The following is a 22,080-nucleotide window of genomic DNA, read 5'->3' as shown; positions in this document are numbered from 1 at the left end:
AAGAACATCAATACTGTATATTAACGCATATATATGGAATTTAGAAAAATGGTAACCTGAACCCTGTATAAGAGACTGCAAAAGAGACATAGGCATTTAGAACAGTCTTTGGGACTCTGTGGGAGAGGGTGAAGGTGGAATGATTGGGGAGAATGGAATTGTAGCATGTATATTATCATAAGTGACCAGTCCAGGTTCGACACATAAATTTTCCTCTGTTCATTTCTTTGCATTTGTGCTTTTTTAATAAAAATACTTTTAACTGTAAAGAAAAAAAAGTTATAAAAATAAATAAATAAATAAATAAATTTTGAGAAAGTCACAAAAAAAAATAAAATAAAATAATTTTAAAAAAAAATTAGCATACTAATCAATAGTTAAGTCTATATTTGACTTAAGTAGAATATTTACACATAAATCCCACATGTATCCTGATAGAGGAAAAGAATTTCATTCTGCCACAGAGAATTTTTCAGATTTATTTCTCATAATACATTTTATTATGGAAAATATTTTTTTTTCAAATGAGTTGATTTATTTTTATCAATGCTATGACCCATAGAAAATTAAAAAGTAACAGACTATTCTTACTTGGAACAAAAGCCATGATAAACCTAAACAACATATTAAAAGGCAGATAAATCACTTTGACAACAAAAGTCCATGTAATCAAAGATATGTTTTTTCCAATAGTCATGTATGTATGTGAGATTTGGACCATAAAGAAGGTCGAGCACCAAAGAATTGATGCTTTTGAACTGTGGTGCTGGAAGAGTCTTGAAAATCCCTTGGGATGCAAGGAGAGCAAGCCAGTCAATCCTGAAGAAGATCACCCTGGATATTCATTGGAAGGACTGATGCTGAAGAAGCCACCTGATACGAAGATCTGACTCATTGGAGAAGGCCCTGATGCTGGGAAGGATTGAGGGCAGGAAGAGAAGGGGGTGACATGGTGCGATGGTGAGACGGTGGGATGGTATCATTGACACAATAGACATGAATGTGAGCAAACTCCAGGGTACAGTGAAGGACAGGGAGGCCTGGAATGCTGCAGTCTATAGGGTCGTGAAGAGCTGGACATGACTTAGTGACTGAACAACAACAACAATTTTTAAAAGCTTTACAACCATAGTCAATCTTTGCATTACTGCATTTGTAAAGAAAACATCCTTTTGGATGATTAAAAAGTCCAATACATATGCTTACGAATTAATACTCTTTATATTCACTGTCAGCTATTGATGGGCATTAACTACAACATAATTCTCACAAGCAGGTAGTTGTTGATTATTGACATAATCTGGATTATGTTAATCAAGGAATGGTTTTATTAGTAGAATGAATTTCTACAAAATAAATAACGTAAAAATAAACTTTTTTCGAGATTTCTTTATTTGGTGATCACTTTTTATGTTTTAATATCTGTAAGTATGAAAACAAAACAAGTCCCTATTCTAACAGGAGTTCATCCACTGAAAAAAAATATTTGACTTTTATGGTCTTTAAGATCAATATAATTCAAATGTGTTACATATTGTTCAATATGTTTCCTCACATCATTCTTAGCCTCCATCTATGTAAAATCTTTAGAGTGACCTCACAAATATCATTTCAGTTTTGCGAGATCTAACAGTGGAAACAGTGTCAGACTTTATTTTTTTGGGCTCCAAAATCACTGCAGATGCAGATTGCAGCCAGGAAATTAAAAGATGCTTACTCCTTGGAAGGAAAGTTATGACCAACCTAGATAGCATATTAAAAAGCATAGACATTACTTTGCCAACAAAGGTTCGTCTAGTCAAGGCTATGGTTTTTCCCGTGGTCGTGTATGGATGCGAGAGTTGGACTGTGAAGAAAGCTGATCGCCGAAGAATTGATGCTTTTGAACTGTGGTGCTGGAGAAGACTCTTGAGAGTCCCTTGTACTGCAAGGAGATCCAACCAGTCCATTCTAAAGGAGATCGATCCTGGGTGTTCATTGGAAGGACTGATGCTAAAGCTGAAACTGCAATACTTTGGCCACCTCATGCGACGAGTTGACTCACTGGAAAAGACTCTGATGCTGAGAAAGGTTGGGGGTGGGAGGAGAAGGGGACAACGGAGAATGAGATGGCTGGATGGCATCACCGACTCTGTGGACATGAGTCTGAGTGTACTCCGGGAGTTGGTGATGGACAGGGAGGCCTGGTGTGCTGTGATTCATGGGGTCGCAAAGAGTCGGACACGACTGAGCGACTGAACTGAACTGAACTGATGACCTCTTTATTTTGCCTCTTCACCTTCCCCCTATCTCTTTTGTAAAAGGAACGAGAACACAGACCCCCAGCAAGAAGGTCGACATCACCGACTCTGTGGACATGAGTTTGAGTGATCTCCGGGAGTTGGTGATGGACAGGGAGGCCTGGCGTGCTGTGATTCATGGAGTCACAAAGAGTCGGACGCAACTGAGCGATTGAACTGAACTGACTGACTGAATCTGATAGCCCACTTAGGGAATTCCAAGTTATCATATTCTTCTTTCTGTAGAAACTCAAAGTTAGCTTCTTCATAATTCTTTTTAAGTAAACAAAGCATTTTTATTACCGCCTTTGATTTATTCATTTAGCCAAAACCAATTTTGCAGAGAAAACTTAGCCTCTGGTGACAATTAAGGCTTTCAGGAAGGTGCATCAGGAATGAATGAGATTATTTCTAATATATAGGAATTGAGTCCATTGCTGTGGACTCAAGATAGAGTGAGATGGTAGAGTGGGACTAGAGCCCACAAAGAGCTCAAAATCATGACATGCCTACACACATGTCTATATGTTGTTCTATATGTGGGTTTTTTTGGTCATATCCAGCATGAATTAGGTGTCAACATTTAAGACTATTTAATAAGTATTCATAAACCACAACTGTGCTTTATGGCATTCCATAATGTGAAAGGTCACCCACAGTGTTCTGATGGCATTTAAGAGGATCCTTGTTAAATAACTTTCTTTGTATAAACAAGTGTTATTCCTTGTTTTCAAGTCCCTAACTCAATCTGCTGCTGCTGCTAAATCACTTCATTCGTGTCCCACTCTGTGCGACCCCGTAGACGGCAGCCCACCAGGCTCCCCCATTCCTGGGATTCTCCAGGGAAGAACACTGGAGTGGGTTGCCATTTCCTTCTCCAATGCATGAAAGTGAAGAGTGAAAGAGAAGTCACTCAGTCATGTCCGACTCTTCACGACCCCATGGACTGCAGCCTACCAGGCTCCTCCGTCCATGGGATTTTCCAGGCAAGAGAACTGGAGTGGGGTGCTGGAATGTGAGTTCTCCATAACTCAATCTAATGATGCCAATAATATGTACTCCTTTTTTCCCAAGGATATTAAAACAATTGATGTATTATCTTTCTTGCTGGCTCTCACAAATCATTGTGAGATATTATTATTACAAGTTTTTTAAAGGGGGTAGATATTATTATTTAAAGAGGGTAGATATTATCATTTCATGTTTTTAAACAAATATAAATCTACTATGGAACCTATTTGTGAAATGGAAAAGCACTGAAAAACTTCAGAAGCATGAGGCCAGGTGTCTAGTCTCTAGATATGTTGCCAACACCAGGTACTTTGGGATGGACTGTTTTCATTTCTGCCTCACATTGTCATCACAGAGTCTGTGTAAGAATTTTCATCACTCTAACCCTTACCTCCTTTGGGTGTGACCCTGGGAAACTGCTTTTATTTAATTGGTCCTACTTTTGTCTGTTGGGAAATATGGAAAAAGTATTATTTATATCACTCTCAGACTTTTATATAATATAATGAATGTTTATATATTTAAAATTCATAAATACTGTTTAAGAGCATGAGTGACTGCATGAGTTTCCTGGGGCTGCCCTAACAGTGCCACAAACCAGATGGCTAAACAACAAAAATTTATTCTCAGTTTTGAAGGCTGGCAGCCCAAATTCAAGTGCCACCAGGTTGAGCACCTTGAAGCAAATATCTGACCTCTCTTCTTGGCTTACAGATGGCATTCATTCTGTGTCCGTGTCAGTGTCCAAATTCCACCTTTTGTATAAAGACACCAGTCATATTGGATTAGGACTCACCCTACCCTAGTTTGACTTCACTAATTACATCTGCAATGACTGCATTTCCAATTAAGGTGACACTCTGAAGTACTGGGTGTTAAAACTCCAATATTTTAAAAAATAAAACTTTAAAAAACCAAGAGTAGCCTTATGATTGCAACTGAACCTTGACTACCTGGGAGGCCAAAGGTAGTCTAGCAGTTTCCCCTACTTGTTCAGCTGGGGCAGCAAGAAGGGACAGTCTTCCAGGTGCTCCATGACCTCATCAAGCAGCCCTACTTGTTTCATTTCGAGTTATCTGAGGAGCCTCAGGCCCTGGTGGATGGAAGTGATCTTTCATACTGGCAAAAACACACCCGGCACAGGCAGAATATGTGCTGCAGATCCTGCTTCACATTAATCAGTGGGACCAGTTGGTGAGGCTGAAATCTTGATATCTGGTTGGCCTTATACATCCTTAACAGATATATTCAAGAGGATCATGAATTTGGCTATCACTGCTAACTCCAGGCTCAAATTTTGGGGCCTGAGACAAACAAAAGCTCTGAGAAGATACTAGCCTCAGCTGGTACCCGGTAGAGCCTCCTCGACCCCATGCATTTCAACCCATAACAGTAACCTAGAAAATACCACACACCATGAGGGTTAGTGTTTCAGTAGCATTTCGAAGTAAGACTTTCTCTTTATCCTGGATACAGTCTTCATGCTTGGATTCTCTAGTGGCATTCAAGATCAAAGTCCTCTCCCAAGAAGACCTCTTGCATTTACTGTGAACAATACAGGTACAGGCCAGTGCTTTTGAGCATGTGGGTGGCCTGCTGACTGGTAGCTTTGGTATCACTTGGGAGCTAGTAAGAAATTAAAACTCCTGGACCTCATCTCAAACCTTTTGGATCAGAATCTCTTAGGGAGGCACCAAAGATTTTGGACTTCACAGCCCCTCCAGGTGATTCTGATGATACCAAATTTTGGCATCCTGGGTGAGGCAGACCAGACTGTAGCTAGTGTATGGAATAAAAATCATATTCCTGTAGGATCACAGCAAATGAAGACTTATTCTGTTATGACTTCTGACTGTCTCAACAATCTTATGATCGTTTAGGTCACTGAAGCTCTTGGACAGTCTTTGTATAGTCTTCCTGCCTTCCTCAACTATTCCCCCAAAGATGATTACAGAAGGCCTTTCCTTTGTAATAGCCAAAAGCCATCTTGCATATTGGAAAAAGGAAATGTTAAATATTTCCACCTTTTTATCATCTATCTATCCACCTACCTATCAAATCCACAAAGTGTAACAAGAAATACCTCACAGACTATTATTCTGACCACTTTAAATGTGTATATCAATACCTTCACTGAGTATAAACCTGTAGGGAATTCAAGATAAGTATATTTTGGTATTATTCAAAATATATCAGTGGTAAGACATCTGATCTGGGTTTTTGATAAGTTTTACTTATTTAAAATATACCAAATATTTATAGATATGTGTATATGCACAAGTTAGTATATATACATCTATTTCCTTGCTCAGTCAGCTGAGAATTCCTAAAAGCAGATACCCCAGCATCAATGATTCAAATATTGGTTTTCAATACCATTCTCCAATAAAAAGAACCAGAAATCATTGAATAAATAGCTATTTGTAGTACTGGGGCAAGAAATGTAGATAAGTCTGTAGCATCTTGTAGTACGAGGAAGAAAGAAAATGCTAACACACACATACAAGCAAAATGATGGTGGTATGTCAAAGGGACATATGAGCCAACCAAAAGACATTGCAGTTATCAATGAAATGAAATTATCAATGAAAATTTTGAGCAATAAAATAAAGTATGTTATTATAACCCACATAAAATACATATCCATGCATCCCCACTGATACAAATGTGATTAAATAAATAAATAGGAGAAAGGACAAATTTTCTGTGCATAAGAATTCCAACTAATTTATGCAGATATTAATGCCCAGGCATTAATCTTCTACTCCTCAAGTGTGGACTACTTTTAACGACTTATTTCCAATGAATACATAGTGAAAAGGAAGACAGAGGGTAATTTTACAGAACAGACATCTGACAAATAAATCTTCAACCAGGAGATGGAGATAAACATTAACAGCCTTATAATGCTGGTGATACATATTCTTGATATAATGTGATGAAAATGGCATTGCACCTCTGATGTCTTCCTCCCCAAATCAGATATCCTCAGACTAATAAATAAGGAAACATCAGTCATTCACAATCAAAGACTAGTCTACATAACTTACCAATACTTCTTGAAACTGTCTAGGTCATCACAAATAAGGGAAGCTTTAGAAACTGTCAGAACCATTAAAAGCCAATGTAGTGTCCTGATTGGGATCCTGAAACAGAAAAGGATATTATGAAAAAACTGTGGAAATCTGAATAAAATATGGTCTTTATTTCAGTATCGGCTCACCAACTGTAACAAATGGACAAAATTAATGTAATATGTTAATAATGGAAACTAGATGTAGGGAACATAGGAACTTATGAAACATCTTCACAGTTTTTTTATAAATCTAATACTGTTCTAAATTGAAAGTTAGTTTTTAAAAAACGGTGCATTATAAAAGTGAAGTTCTGCTTCCAATGGTTATTGAGTGGCTTGCAGCACACCAGATCTCTCACTGAGTTAAAATGAAAAAATCGATAGGGTAATATTAAAATCTGTTTTAAGACAGGTGTTGAAACAACCATAACCCGAGGGGACAAAGTCCTGGAGAAGTGGACACCACACAGAGAGGTGAACCCACATTTTATTATGGTTTTATCTTTTGGAACATTTGCTGAGCATCTAGAAATAGAATATGAATCAAACAATATAGGTAAAGCCTGGGGGAGGAGGTGGGAAGTGCTATGAACAACTAACTCCTTGTGTTGGAGTATCGATAAGATTCAATAATTAGCAGCCCTATGGTCAGACAGTTAGACTGAGGAATCCCTTTACATAAAAAATTAAAATGAAAGAACCTTTGGATGGTGATGTGACAAAGCAGTGGCACCACAGCAAGCCCTTATGGTTGAAATTAAAGAAGAACCTGACAATGTTCAAGTGATTCAGTGGTAAAAGACCACCTGCCAGAGCAGGAGGCCACAGAGATGTGGCTTCAATCCCTGAGTCAGGAAGATCCCCTGGAGGAGAAAATGGCAACACACTCCAGTATTCTTGCCTGGAAAATTCCATGGACAGAGGAGCCTGCTGGGCTACAGCCTATAGGGTTGCAAAGAGTTGGACACGACTGAGTGACTGAGCACACACACACACTTCGAATTGAATGAACTTAGATTCATCCATGCAACAAATATTTATTCAATGTTATAATTATGAGAATAATAATGAGCTAGCATTTTTGTTCATAAGTCATGGTTAAATTTTGGCTAACTGTAAGGCATCATGCTATGGAATTCGTTTGTATTAAATCATTTTTCCCATAAATTTAGTCCAGTGGGTTAGGTAATACTATCTTTTTAGATAGGGAAATTGAACCTGAGAAAAATAACTTAGTTCTTAAAAGCTAGGATTGCTAGCATTCTGTCATTCCTGTGGTGGACCCTGTTCCTTGTCTTCCTTTCTTAGACTGGGGGTTGTGGGCAGCATCTTGTATTCCAGCTGGTTGCTTGAATGGCCTGGCAGAGGATTGGGCCAGGAGCGCATGGAGGGCCTTGTGGACTGGAGAGAGGCACACAGCATGAGTGAAAACTGAGAGCCAGTTGGTGTGGTCGAGGCTGAGCCCGACCCAGTGGAATACACCCTGTGAAGCAGCTTCCCCATGGCAGACCTGGAAGCCCAGAAACATATCTACAAGAAGACTGGCTTTATGGTCCAGCTGGCCTGCTGGCAGAAACTGCTAGGTGGAGGGGCCAAGTGGCAGAATGCCTGCACTGAGATCTACATCCACCACTTGGGCCTGCCTATCCACTGTGCCATCCACATTGCCCTACGGCTGCAGGCTGGCAGCTTCAGGTCTGTGTACATGGCAGCCAGTACCTCCACCGTGGAGCTTGTTGTGGGTTAGCAGGAACTAGGGACTGATACAGGAGAGCCACTGACCCAGATCCGCAAACTCAGGAATCCACATCCGTGTCTTCAGGGTCACACTCAAGTAATTGAAATGAGGCTGGCCCACCTTAACCACTCACCCACCAAAAACTAGGTTCATATGTGGCTCTTCTTGTACTGATTACTGTCATGGACCCTCTACCAGAAAAAGTCTGTCCCCTCACAGCCCAGAGAACTCTAAAATAGTGTCTTTTGTTGGGTCCAAGCAGTGGGTCTTCCTGAATCTCTGTGTTCTGTAACCATTGTCCTATACAATAAAAAGTTTCAAGTTATGTTGGTGCCTGGCCACCTCACTGCAAAAAAAAAAAAAGAACCAGGAATACACTTGTTTCTGTCTGCTGTCAGAACCCATAGTCTCTATTGTTATGTTAACTGTGCTGGGTGTTGAATGTACAGAGATGGAAAAACAGATAGAATCCCTGCCTATAGTGGACATAGTCCTTGCGGTCAAATTAGGGAGGAGGAGGGATGTTAGACATTAAACAGATTCAGTTCAGTTCAGTTCAGTCGCTCAGTCGTGTCCGACTCTCCGCGACCCCATGAATCACAGCACGCCAGGCCTCCCTGTCCATCACCAACTCCCGGAGTTCACTCAAACTCATGTCCACAGAGTCGGTGATGCCATCCAGCCATCTCATTCTCCGTCGTCCCCTTCTCCTCCCGCCCCCAACCTTTCCCAGCATTATTACCCCCAAAAAATATGAAATGATGTATTATGACAAGTGCTGTGAGTGAAAGGGGATGGGAGAGCCTACAGCAGGGAAAATAAATTTCAGTTGGGGGCCAGGGTTTGAATTCACTATTGTAATTATGTTACAAGGTATTTGTACATTTATGAAGGAGAGAGCATGGGTTTGAAACAGACTTAGGTTTGATTCCCATCTGTGCACTTGGTATTTTTGTGACCTTGCACAAGTTGATGAATGTCTCTAAACCTCATTTTTCTCATCCATCGGCAGCAGCTGGTGCCAAGGAAAGTGGTAAATTAATGGGGTGGTTTCTAATCTTTGACATTTAATATTCCACAGAAATGGCAAAGTAACTTTGGGAAGTGATACATCAGTTATTTTGCTAATTACAGGGAGATTAAAGATATAATTACAATTTATTTTCTCCATTCTTTCAAAAAAGAATGTTTTTTAAAAAAATGTTTTTGAAATATGTAAGGCTGACAAAATGTGGTCCACTGGAGAAGGGAATGGCAAACCACTTCAACATTCTTGCCTTGAAAACCACACGAATAGTATGAAAAGGCAAGAAGATATGACATTGATAGATGAACTCCCCAGGTCGGTAGGTGCCAAATATGCTACTGGAGAACAGTGGAGAAATAACTGCAGAAAGAATGATGAGATGGAACCAAAGCAAAAACAACGCCCAGTTCTGGATGTGACAGGATTGAAGTAAAGTCTGGTGATGTAAAGAACAACACTGCATAGGAACCTGGAATGTTAGGTCTGTGAATCAAAGTATATTGGAAGAGGTCAAACAGAAGATGGCAAGAGTGAATATCAACATTTTAGCAATCACTGAACTAAAGAGGACTGGGATGCATGAATTTAATTCAGATGAACATTATATCTACTACTGTCGGCAAGAATTCTTTAGAAGAAATGGAATAGCCATTATAGTCAACAAAAGGCCAAAATGCAGTGCTTGGGAGCAAATGATCTCTGTTCATTTCTAAGGCAAACCATTCAGTAACACAGTAATCCAAGTCTATGGCCCAATCAGTAAAGGTGAAGAAGCTGAAGTTGAACGGTTCTATGAAGACCTACAAGACTTTCTACAACTAACACCCAAAAAAGATGACCTTTTCATTATAGGAGACTGGAATGCAAAAGTAGGAAGTCAAGAGATACCTGGAGTAACAGGCAAATTTGGTCTTGGAATACAAAATGAAGCAAGGCAAAAGCTAACAGAGTTTTGCCAAGAGAATGCACTGGTCATAGTAAATACCCTCTTCCAACAACACAAGAGAAGACTCTACACATGGACATCACCAGATGGTCAATATCAAAATCAGATTGATTATTATCATTTGCAGCCAAAGATGGAGACACTCTATATAGTCAGCAAAAACAAGACCAGGAGCTGACTGTGGCTCAGATCATGAACTCCTTATTGCCAAATTCAGACTTAAATTGAACAAAGTAGGAAAAACCAGTAGACCATTCAGGTAGACCTAAATCAAATCCCTTATGATTATACAGTGGAAGTGACAAATAGAGTCAAGGGTTTAGATGTGATAGACAGAGTGCCTGAAGAACTATGGACAGAGGTGAGTGACATTGTACAGGAGACAGGGATCAAGACCATCCCCAAGAAAAAGAAATGCAAAAGGGCAAAATGGTTGTCTGAGGAGGACTTACAAATAGCCAAGAAAAGAAGAGAAGTGAAAGGCAAAGGAGAAAAGGAAAAATATACCCATCTGAATGCAGAGTTTCAAAGAATAACAAGGAGAGATAAGGAAGCCTTCCTCAACGATAATGCAAAGAAATAGAGGGGAAAAAATAGAATGGGAAAGACTAGAGATCTCATAAAGAAAATTAGAGATACCAAAGGAACATTTCATGCAAAGATGGGCAAAATAAAGGAAAGAAGTGGTATGGACCTAAAAGAAGCAGAAGATACTAAGAAGAAGTGCCAAGAATACACAGAAAAGCTATACATAAAAGATCTTCATGACCCAGATAACCACGATGGTGTGATCACCAACCTAGAGCCAGACATCCTGGAATGTGAAGTCAAGTGGGCCTTAGGAAGCATCACTATGAAAGAAATTACTGGAGATGATGGAATTCCGGTTGAGCTATATGATGCTGTGAAAGTGCTGCACTCACTATGCCAGCAAATTCAGAAAATTCAGCAGTGGCCACAGGACTGCAAAAGGTCAGTTTTCATTACAACCTGAAAGAAAGGCAATGGCAAAGAATGTTCAAACTACTTCACAACTGCACTCATCTCATATGCTAGAAAAGTAGTGCTCAAAATTCTCCAAGCCAGGCTTCAACAGTACATGACCTGAGAACTTCCAGATGTTCAAGCTGGATTTAGAAAAGGCAGAGGAATCAGAGATCAAATTGCCAACATCCGTTGGATCATCAAAAAAGCAAGAGAGTTCCAGAAAACATCTGCTTCTGCTTTACTGACTATGCCAAAGCCTTTCACTGTGTGGATCACAACAAACTATGGAAAATTCTGAAAGAGGTGGGAATACCAGACCACCTTACCTGCATTCTAGGAGATCTGTTTGCAGGTCAAGAAGCAACAGTTAGAACCGGATATGGAAAAACAGACTGGTTGCAAATTGAGAAAGGAGTACACCAAGGCTGTATATTGTTACCCTGTTTATTTAATTTATATGCAGAGTACTGCAAAATGCCAGGCTAGATGAAGCACTAGCTGGAATCAAGATTTCTGGAAAAAATATCTATAATCTCAGATATGAAGGTGACACCACCCTTATGGCAGAAGGCAAAGAACTAAAGAATCTCTTGATGAAAGTGAAGGAGGAGAGTGAAAAAGTTGGCTTAAAGCTCAACATTCAGAAAACTAAGATCATAGCATCTGGTCCCATAACTTCATACAAATAGTTTGGGAAGCAATGTAAATAGTGACAGACTTTATTTTGGGGGCTCCAAAATCATTGCAGATGGTGACTGCAGCCATGAAATTAAAAGACGCTTGCTCCTTGGAAGAAACACTATGACCAACCTAAACAGCATATCAAAAAGCTGAGACATTTCTTTGCCAACAAAGGTCCATCTAGTCAAAGCTATGGTTTTTCCAGTAGTCAATTACGGATGTGACAGTTGGACTATAAAGAAAGCTGAACACAGAAGAATTGATGCTTTTGAACTGTGGTGGTGCTGGAGGAGACTTTTGAGAGTTCCTTGGATTGCAAGGAGATCAAACCAATCAATCCTAAAGGAAATCAGTCCTGAATATTCATTGGAAGGACTGATTCTGAAGCTGGAGTTCCAATACTTTGGCCACCTGATGTGAAGAACTGACTCATTAGAAAAGACCCTGATGCTGGAATAGATTGAAAGCAGGAGGTGAAGGGGACAACGGAGGATGAGATGGTTGGATAGCCTCACCGCCTCTATGGACATGAGTTTGAACAAGCTCCAGGATTTTGTGATAGCCGAGGAATACTGGTGTGCTCCAGTTCTTTGGGTCACAGAGTCAGACACAACTGAGCAGCTGAACTGAACTGATGGTCAGAGGAAGTAAAGGGAAATCAACTCTACAGTACAATCAATTTTTTAATCTTGATACTGAAAAGGGGTTTAAGAAAACAAGGAAAAAGTCTTTGAGGAGCCGAAAAGAGCCTTAACATCCTTCAGTTTGGGGAAAAAAAATTATTATTTAGAGGTACCAGAAGAAGGGAATAGTGAATACCCCAAAGTCTCAGATAGAATTCCTAAAGGGCTATCGCTAGAACAAATGTGAAATAGACAAGAAACAAACTTGTCAAATTACAACTCAGCCTTGAGTTACCCTAATCCATGATCATATTGAAGTGATTAGCCCCAAACTTGTTGATCAAAAAGAAAAAGAATGAATTATCTTTGAAATATTATAAAAAAAAATACTATTTCCATTACGAAGTGTGTGCCATTGTCAAATAAGCAAAACCCATAGGAAAAATAATAGGGTATAGAAACAGCTCCTCAGGTCGTTAAGACACTGGAGTTAACCACCAAAGGCTTTAGTATGGAAATAACTAATATTTTTAAGAGAAGAGAAAAAATTAATAAATGAAAATATAGATAATGTCACCAGAAAACAACTTTAAAAAAGAACATTCCAATAGATTTTTTTTAATATTAAAAAAAATGACATTGAACCATGTATATTATCATATGTGAAATGAATCACCAGTCCAGGTTCAACGCATGATACAGGATGCTCGGGGCTGGTGCATGGGGATGACCAAGAGGGAGGATATGGGGAGGAGGGAGGTAAGAGGGGGGTTCAAGAAGGGGAACACATGTACACCTGGGGCAGATTCATGTCAGTGTATGGCAAAACCAACCAATATACTATTGTAAAGTAATTAGCCTCCAATTAAAAAAAAAGAAATGCAAAAAATAAAATAAAAAAATACACACACACACACAAAAAAGAGACTTAACCTCCCAATAAACTGCTGAATATTTTTTCTAATAAAGTTTTACCTACTGCATTCTTTTTGTAAATTTAAGTATAGTTGATTTACAGTGTTGTGTTGCTGCTGCTGCTGCTGCTAAGTCACTTCAGTCGTGTCCGACTCTGTGCGACCCCACAGACGGAAGCCCACCAGGCTCCCCTGTCCCTGGGATTGTGTTACCTTTATTATAAAAAATATATAAAAATTATTTTAAAAATGCTTTATAAAGAAAAAAAATTTTTTTGCTTAAAACACCTCATATTTATTATCTTTTTTTAATTTATTTTTTATTGAAGGATAATTGCTTTACAGAATTTTGCTCTTTTCTGTCAAACCTCAAAGTGCATCAGCCATAGGTATACATATATCCCCTCCTTTTTGAACCTCCCTCCCATTTTGAACCTTTTAGGTTGATAAAGAGATCGTGTTTGAGTTTCCTGAGCCATATAGAAAATTGCCGTTGGCTGTCTATTTTACATATGGTAACATAAGTTTCCATGTTACCCTTTCCACACACCTCACCCTCTCCTCCCCTCGCCCCATGTCCATAAGTCTATTCTCTATGTCTGTTTCTCCATTGCTGCCCTGTAAATAAGTTCTTCAGTACCATTCTTCTAGATTCCATATATATGTGTCAGAATACGGTATTTATCTTTCTCTTTCTGACTCACTTCACTCTGTACAATAGGTTCTAGGTTCATCCATCTCACCAGTACTGACTCAATGTGTTCATTTTTATGGCTGAGTAATATTCTACTGTGTATATGTACCACAATTTCTTTATCCATTCCTCTGTCGATGGACATATAGCTTCCACGTTCTAGCTATTGTTGCTTCCACGTTCTAGCTATTGTAAATAGTGCTGCAGTGAACAATGGGATACATGTGTCTTTTTCAATTTTGGTTTCCTCAGGGTATATGCCTAGGAGTGGGATTGCTGGGTCATATGTTGGCTTTATTTCTCCTTTTTTAAGGAATCTCCATACCATCTTCCCTCATAACTTCCCTTGTACCTCAGTCTTCATACTGTCTTCCCTCGGAGCTCAGTCGGTAAAGAATCTGTCTGCAATGCAGGAGACCCAGGTTCAATTCCTGGATTGGGAAGATCCCCTGGAGAAGGAAATGGCAACCCACTCCAGTATCTTGCCTGGAGAATCCCAAGGACAGAGAAGCCTGGCCATGGGATTGCAAGAGTCGGACACAACTTAGCAACTACACCGCCACCACCACCATACCGTCTTCAAGAATTTTAATTACAAATAAAAAAGATAGAGGAGTTCCAGGAAGGTTGAGGAGTAGGTGGATGTGGAGTGCATCTCTCTCCATGGCTGCATCAGAAATACATCTCTACTTGCAACAATACTCCCAGAACATTGGCTGAACACTACCAGAAGACCTGATCACCAGAAAGGACCATATAGATCCACATGTAACTGTGTAGGAAGGAGGAGAGAAAGCAGCACCTGATTTGCACCCTGGGGTGAAGAAGGGAAGTACTTGATGCTGTCCAAGGAGAATGAAGCAGCTGCTCTGTGAGTCTGGATAAAGTGAGAACCACACAATCCATGTATACGCCCAACATAACCCTGGACTGGGATGGATGCTCATTGTTGTGCATGGGCCTGGGAGATGGAGCCGATGAATTGGAAAGCAATCCCAAAATGAGCACTGCTTCCGGCTGTGGGAAGACAGCCTGAGGGAAGAGGAGGGAGGAAATACGCAAGATAGAATGCCTTTGGAGGAAAACTAGACTGCCATGGAACCAGGGCACTACTGTCAACTCATACGCAGGGAGTGGAACCACCCTGTAGCCTCTCTCCCCACATGCCATCAGCTGCTATCAGAGGGACTGGTCAGCACTGCACATTGAGTGCCCGCCACTGGAGACAAGAAAAGACTCCCAGTAGGGCAATATCTCTTGCATCCATGGCCATTGACTTCCCTGCTCACCTGGCCCCACGGGTGTTCCCCAGCTTTAAGCAGTTATGCCATCTCCACACCCTGTCCCCACTGGAGCAGACCCAAGTTCTCCAGGGCAGCCTCAGAAGCAGATTCTTCTGAGTAGCCCACATGCAGAGGTGAACTGGTTTTCATGTGAAACAGATAATAACTGTAAATGTAAGTAACTGGCTTTTTATCATTTTAATGTGCACACATTGCTAGATACACAAATGCACACTTCCAGCCTGGCTATGATTCTGTACTGACTTTACCTGTTGTCAGTGCTTTGTAACCTAGACAGATTGACAGAAGATAAAAACTGCTCAAAGTTCCAAAACAAACAAAAAAATACAATGAATGTCCCCACAAAAGAAAACGCTCTTCTTCTGATACCTATGAACATTGAGGGTAAGAAGAAGAACTCAAAAGTCTCTTGATGAAAGTGAAAGAGGAAAGCGAAAAGGTTGGCTTGAAGCTCAACATTCAGAAAACAGAGATCATGGCATCTGGTCCCATCACTTCATGGGAAATAGATGGAAAAACAGTGGAAACAGTGTCAGACTTTATTTTTTTGGGCTCCAAAATCACTGCAGATGCTGACTGCAGCCATGAAATTAAAAGACGCTTACTCCTTGGAAGGAAAGTTATGACCAACCTTGATAGTATATTAAAAAGCAGAGACATTACTTTGCCAACAAAGGTCCGTGTAGTCAAGGCTATGGTTTTTCCTGTGGTCGTGTATGGATGTGAGAGTTGGACTGTGAAGAAAGCTGATCGCTGAAGAATTGATGCTTTTGAACTGTGGTGTTGGAGAAGACTCTTGAGAGTCCCTTGGACTGCAAGGAGATCCAACCAGTCCATACTAGAGGAGATCCATCCTGGGTGTTCATTGGAAGGACTGATGCTAAAGCTGAAACTGCAATACTTTGGCCACCTCATGCGACGAGTTGACTCACTGGAAAAAACTCTGATGCTAGGAAAGGTTGGGGGTGGGAGAAGAAGGGGACGACAGAGAATGAGATGGCTGGATGTCATCACTGACTCTGTGGACATGAGTTTGAGTGAACTCCGGGAGTTGGTGATGGACAGGGAGGCCTGGCGTGCTGTGATTCATGAGGTCGCAGAGAGTCGGACACGACTGAGCGACTGAACTGAACTGAACTGAACTGAAATGAGGGAGCAGGACCAGATGCCCTCACAGAGCCTAGAGCAGGTCCAGATCCCAGCCCCCACCCACCATCAAAGGGCCTCCAAGCAGGCATAGGTAGACTGTGGCTCATGGTGGGAACAAGGACACTGAGAGCTGAGACCCTGGGAAAACATTCATTATTGTTTTATGCTATGATTCATTATATTTTTGGTTCTGTTTTCTTTTATGGTTTTCTTATTTCTTTATTCTCTGTTGTTATGGTTGTTGTTTTGTTATTATTATTATTATTTAACCTTTTGGGATACTTTTAGTCACAGGTCCTATTTTTCATATACTTCTGCTTTTACTTGGTTTTCTGTTGTTCTGGGCTTTTTTTGTTTTCTTTCATTCCTTTTTCACTTTTTTCTTTGCTTTTAAAATATATATTAGTTCAGTTCAGTCTCACAGTCATGTCTGACTCTTTGCAACCCCGTGGACTGCAGCACGTCAGGCATCCCTATTCATCACCAACTTCCAGAGCTTGCTTAACCTCATGTTGATAGAGTTGGTGATGCCATCCAACCATTTCATTCTCTGTCGTCCCCTTCTCCTCCTGCCTTCAGTCTTTACCAGCATCAGAGTCTTTTCCAATGAGTCAGTACTTTGCATCAGGTGGCCAAAGTATTGGGGTTTCAGCTTCAGCATCAGTCTTTCCATGAATATTCAGGACTGATTTCCTTTAGGATTGACTGGTTTGATCTCCTTGCAGTCCAAGGAACTCTCAAAAGTCTCCTCCAGCACCACCACAGTTCAAAAACATCAATTCTTCGGTGCTCAGCTTTTTTTATAGTCCATCTCTCACATCCATATATGACCAGTGGAGAAACTATATCTTTGACTAGAAGGACATCTGTTGGCAAAGTATTGTCTTGGCTTTTTAATATGTTGCCTGGGTTGGTCATAACTTTTCTTCCAAGGAGGAAGAGTCTTTTAATTTCATGGCTGCAGTCACCATCTGCAGTGATTTGGGAGCCCCCAAAATAAAGTCTGTCACTATTTCCATTGTTTCCCCATCTATTTGTCATGAAGTGATGGGACTGGATGCCATGGTCTTACTTTTCTGAATGTTGAGTTTTAACCCAACTTTTTCATTCTCTTCTTTTACTTTCAATAAGAGGCTCTTTAGTTCTTCGCTTTCTGCTATAAGGGTGGTGTCATCTGCATATCTGAGGTTATTGGTATTTCTTCTGGCAATCTTGATTCCAGCTTGCACTTCATCTAGCCCAGAATTTCACAGGATGTACTCTGCATATAGATTAAATAAGCAGGGTGACAATACACAACCTTGACGTACTCCTTTCCCAATTTGGAACCAGTCTGTTCTTCCATGTCCAGTTCTAACTGTTGCTTCTTGACCTGCATACAGACTTCTAAGGAGGGAGGTAAGGCAGTCTGGTATTCTCATCTCTTGAAGAATTTTCCACAATTTGTTGTGACCCACATAGTCAAAGGCTTTGGCATAGTCAATAAAACAGAAATAGATGTTTTTCTGGAACTCTTTTGCTTTTATTGATGATCCAACAGATGTTGGCAATTTGACCTTTGGCTCCTCTATCTTTTCTAAATCCAGCTTGGACATCTGGAAGTTCACAGAGCACGTACTGTTGAACCCTGGCTTGGAGAATTTTGACCATTGCTTTTCTAGCATGTGTGATGAGTGCAATTGTGCAGTAGTTTGAACATTCCTTGCCCTTGCCTTTCCTTGGTATTGGAATGAAAACTGACCTTTTCCAGTCCTGTGGACACTGCTGAGTTTTCCAAATTTGCTGGCATATTGAGTGCAGCACTTTCACAGCATCATCTTTTAGGATTTGAAGTAGCTCCACTGGAATTCCATCACCACCACTAGCTTCGTTTGTCATAATGCTTCCTAAGGCCCACTTGCTATCACATTCCAGGATGTCTGGCTCTAGGTGAATGATCACACCAGAGTGGTTATCTGAGTCATGAAAATCTTTTTTTTTTGTATAGTTATTCTGTGTATTTTTGTCACCTCTTCTTAATATCTGCTACTTCTGTTAGTTCCATACCATTTCTATCCTTTATTGTACCTATCTTTGCGTGAAATGTTCCCTTGGTGTGTCTAATTTTCTTTATGAGATCTCTAGTCTTTCCCATTCTATTGTTTCCCTCTATTTCTTTGCATTCATCACTGAGGAAGGCTTCCTTATCACTCCTTGCTATTCTTTGAAACTCTGCATTCAAATGAGTATGTCTTTCCTTTTCTCCTTTGCCTTTCACTTCTCTTTTCTCATCTATTTGTAATGCCTTCTCAGACAACCATTTTGCACTTTTGCATTTCTTTTTCTTGGGGATGGTCTTGACCACTGCCTCCTGTACAATGTCATTCACCTCTGTCCATAGTTCTTCAGGCACTCTATCACATCTAATCCCTTGACTGTATTTGTCACTTCCACTTTATAAATGTAAGGGATTTGGTTTAGGTAATACCTGAATATTCTGGTGGTTTTCCCTACTTTATTCAATTTAAGTCTGAATTTGGCAACAAGAAGTTCATGAGTTCATGATCTGAGCCACAGTCACCTTCTGTTCTTGTTTTTGACCACTGTCATACTTTTGAGAGTCCCTTGGACTGCAAGGAGATCCAGCCATTCCATTGTAAAGGAGTGTTCTTTGGAAGGACTGATGCTGAAGCTGAAACTCCAGTACTTTGGCCACCTGATGCAAAGAACTGACTCACTGGGAAAGACCCTGATTCTGGGAAAGATTAAAGGCAGGAGGAGAAGGGAACGACAGAGGATGAGATGGTTGGATGACATCACCAACTCGATGGGCATGGGTTTGGGTAAACTCCGGGAGTTGGTTATGGACAGGGAGACTGGCTTGCTGCAGTCCATGGGGTCACAAAGAGTTGGACACGACTGAAGGACTGAACTGAACTGAGTGTCAGAGCTTCTCCATCTTTGACTGCAAAGAATGTGATCAATCTGATTTTGGTATTGAACATCTGGTAATGTCCAGATGTAGAGTCTTCTCTTGTGTCATTGGAATAGGGTGTTTGCTATCACCAGTGCATTCTCTTGGCAAAACTCTGTTAGCCTTTGCACTGCTTCATTTTATACTCCAAGGCCAATTTTGCCTGTTATTCAAGGTATCTCTTGATTTCCTACTTTTGCATTCCAGTCCCCTATGATGAAAAGGACATCTTTTTTGGGTGTTAGTTGTAGAAGGTCTTGTAGGTCTTCATAGAACCGTTCAACTTCAGCTTCTTCACCTTTACTGATTGGGGCATAGACTTGGATTACTGTGATAATGAATGGTTTGCCTTGGAAACAAAGAGAGCTCATTCTGTCATTTTTGAGATTGCACCCAAGAACTGGATTTTGGATTCTTCTGTTGACTATGACTAAAATGTATATAGATCTTTTAAATATAGTTTTAACTTTGATTCTCTGTTGTTCTTTTTTTCCTTACCATTTTCATGTTTTCATTTTCTTTGCTTTATTTTTCAGTTGGCACTCTGCTTCAGGTTTTTTTTTTTTCTGTTTAATTCTTCTTTTTTTGTTCTTAATTTGTGGATTTCTTTTTTTGTTTCTTTTGTTTGTTTGGTTGCTGTCTTGTACTTTACTTTTTTTGCTTCTGTTTTGACTTCTTGTGTGTGTGTATTCCTTTTTTCTTATTTCTCTTTGTTTGATTTTACTTTTATCATTTGTCTTCTTTAAGTATTTTTTCTTCTGTTGTTTTGTTTTCCTTTTTTAAAACAATTCCCCTTTATTGCTCTGATAAATGATTTGTGGTGTCTTCATTCCCAGACCAAAGGTCAGGCTTGAAACTCTAGGGTGAGAACAAGTCCAGGATAGTGGACAGTCAGATAAGTCTTGGCCCCTGGGAATATTAATTGGTGACAGCTCCCATTACACCATCAAAATCAATGTCTTGACTCTACCCAACTTCCTGGAGCACACAGTGCCAGACTCCTATGCCAAGCACAAGCAAGACAGGTACACAAACCCTACCATTAGCAAACAAGCCTAATAAAGTCATACTTAGCCATAGATCAGAGAAGGCAATGGCAAACCACTCCAGTACTCTTGCCTGGAAAATCCCATGGATGGAGGAGTCTGGTAGGCTGCAGTCCGTGGGGTCACTAAGGGTCAGACACGACTGAGCGACTTTACTTTCACTTTTCACTTTCGCACATTGGAGAAGGAAATGGCAACCCACTCCAGTGTTCTTGCCTGGAGAATCCCAGGGACGGGGGAGCCTGGTGGGCTTCCAGCTATGGGGTCACACAGAGTCAAACACGACTGAAGTGACTTAGCAGCAGCAACCTATAGATACCCCAAAGTACACCTCTGACATGTCCCTGCCCATCAGTGGGAAAAAATTCAGGTCCACCCACCAGAACACAGGAACCAATCCCTCCCATCATGAAACTTTCACAAGAAACTAGACCAACCTCACTCAATGAGGGCAGAGACCAGAAACAAGATAAACAACTCTGCAGCCTGAGAAAAAGAGAGACCTCAAACACAGTAAGCTAGACAAAATAAAAAGAGAAATATCATTAGGATGACACGAAGTGTTAGTTGCTCATTCACATCCAATTCTTTGCAATCCCATGGACTATAGCCTTCCAGGCTCCTGTGTCCATGGCATTCTTCAGGCAAGAATACTGGAGTGAGTTGTCATCCTTTCTGCAGGGGAACTTCTCAACCCAGGGATTGAAAAAGTGTCTCCAGCATTGCAGGCAGATTCTTTACAATCTGAGCCACCAGGGAAGCCTCCATTAGGATGAAGAAGGAAGATAAAAACCCACAAGATCAAATAAATAAAGGGTAAATAGGCAATATATCTGAAAATGGTTCAGAGGAATGATAATAAAAATTATCAAGGATCTTGAAAATAGAATGGAAAAAATGGAAGAAATATTTAATAATTTAATACTTGTCTAGAAGAATTATAGTTTAAGCAATCAGTGATGATTCACACAATAGCTGAAATTGAAACTACTCTAGGAAAAATCAATAGAATACACTGGAGCAGAAGAACAGTTAAGTGAGCTAGAAGACAGAATGGTGGAAACAACTGCTAAGGAGCAGAATAAAGAAAAATGAATGAAAAGAATTGGGGACAGTCTCAGAGACCTCTGGGGCAATATCAAATGCATCAACATTTGAATTACAAGGATCCCAGAAGAAGAAAATGAGAAGAGTCTGAGAAAATATTCGAAGACATTATAGTTGAAAAGTTTCCTAGCATTGGAAAGAAAATAACCAAATTCAGGAGGTACAAAATCTCATACAGGAGAAACCCAAGAGAAATATTAAACACAAAGAAAAAATTATTAAAAGCATCAAGGGAAAAGCAACAAATAACATACAAGAGAATCTGCATAAGGCTGACAGCTGACCTTTTAGCAGAAACTCTGCATGTCAGAAAAGAAGGGTAAATATTCAAAGTAATAAATGAGGAAAAAGCCTACAACCAAGATTACCAAGATAGGATCCCTCTCAGATTCAGCAGAGAAATCAAGAGCTTTAAAGATGTTTCAAAAGAATTTATGGGAATTCAGCACCACCAAACCAGCTATACAACAAATCCTAAAGGAAGTTCTCTAGGCAGGTAAAACAAGAGAATAAAAAGACTTACAAAAACATTTAAGACAATGGTA

General features: G+C 40.1%; 1 protein-coding gene and 1 pseudogene across 1 annotated transcript in view; both read left to right on the top strand.

The window, feature by feature from the left end:
- Positions 1-22,080, top strand: part of GABRG3 (gamma-aminobutyric acid type A receptor subunit gamma3) — an 876,540-nt gene that overhangs the window by 745,985 nt on the left and 108,475 nt on the right. The window lies entirely within an intron of this gene.
- LOC129550207 (ribonuclease P protein subunit p20-like) lies at positions 7,787-8,204 on the top strand (annotated as a pseudogene).

This window comes from Moschus berezovskii, chromosome 21 (genome assembly GCF_049115385.1).
Source record: "Moschus berezovskii isolate FMDL1 chromosome 21, NW_MosBer_1.0, whole genome shotgun sequence".
NCBI classification, from domain to species: Eukaryota; Metazoa; Chordata; class Mammalia; order Artiodactyla; family Moschidae; genus Moschus; species Moschus berezovskii.
The sequence above is the reverse complement of the archived record's forward strand: the minus strand, read 5'-3'. Positions and strand labels throughout refer to the sequence as shown.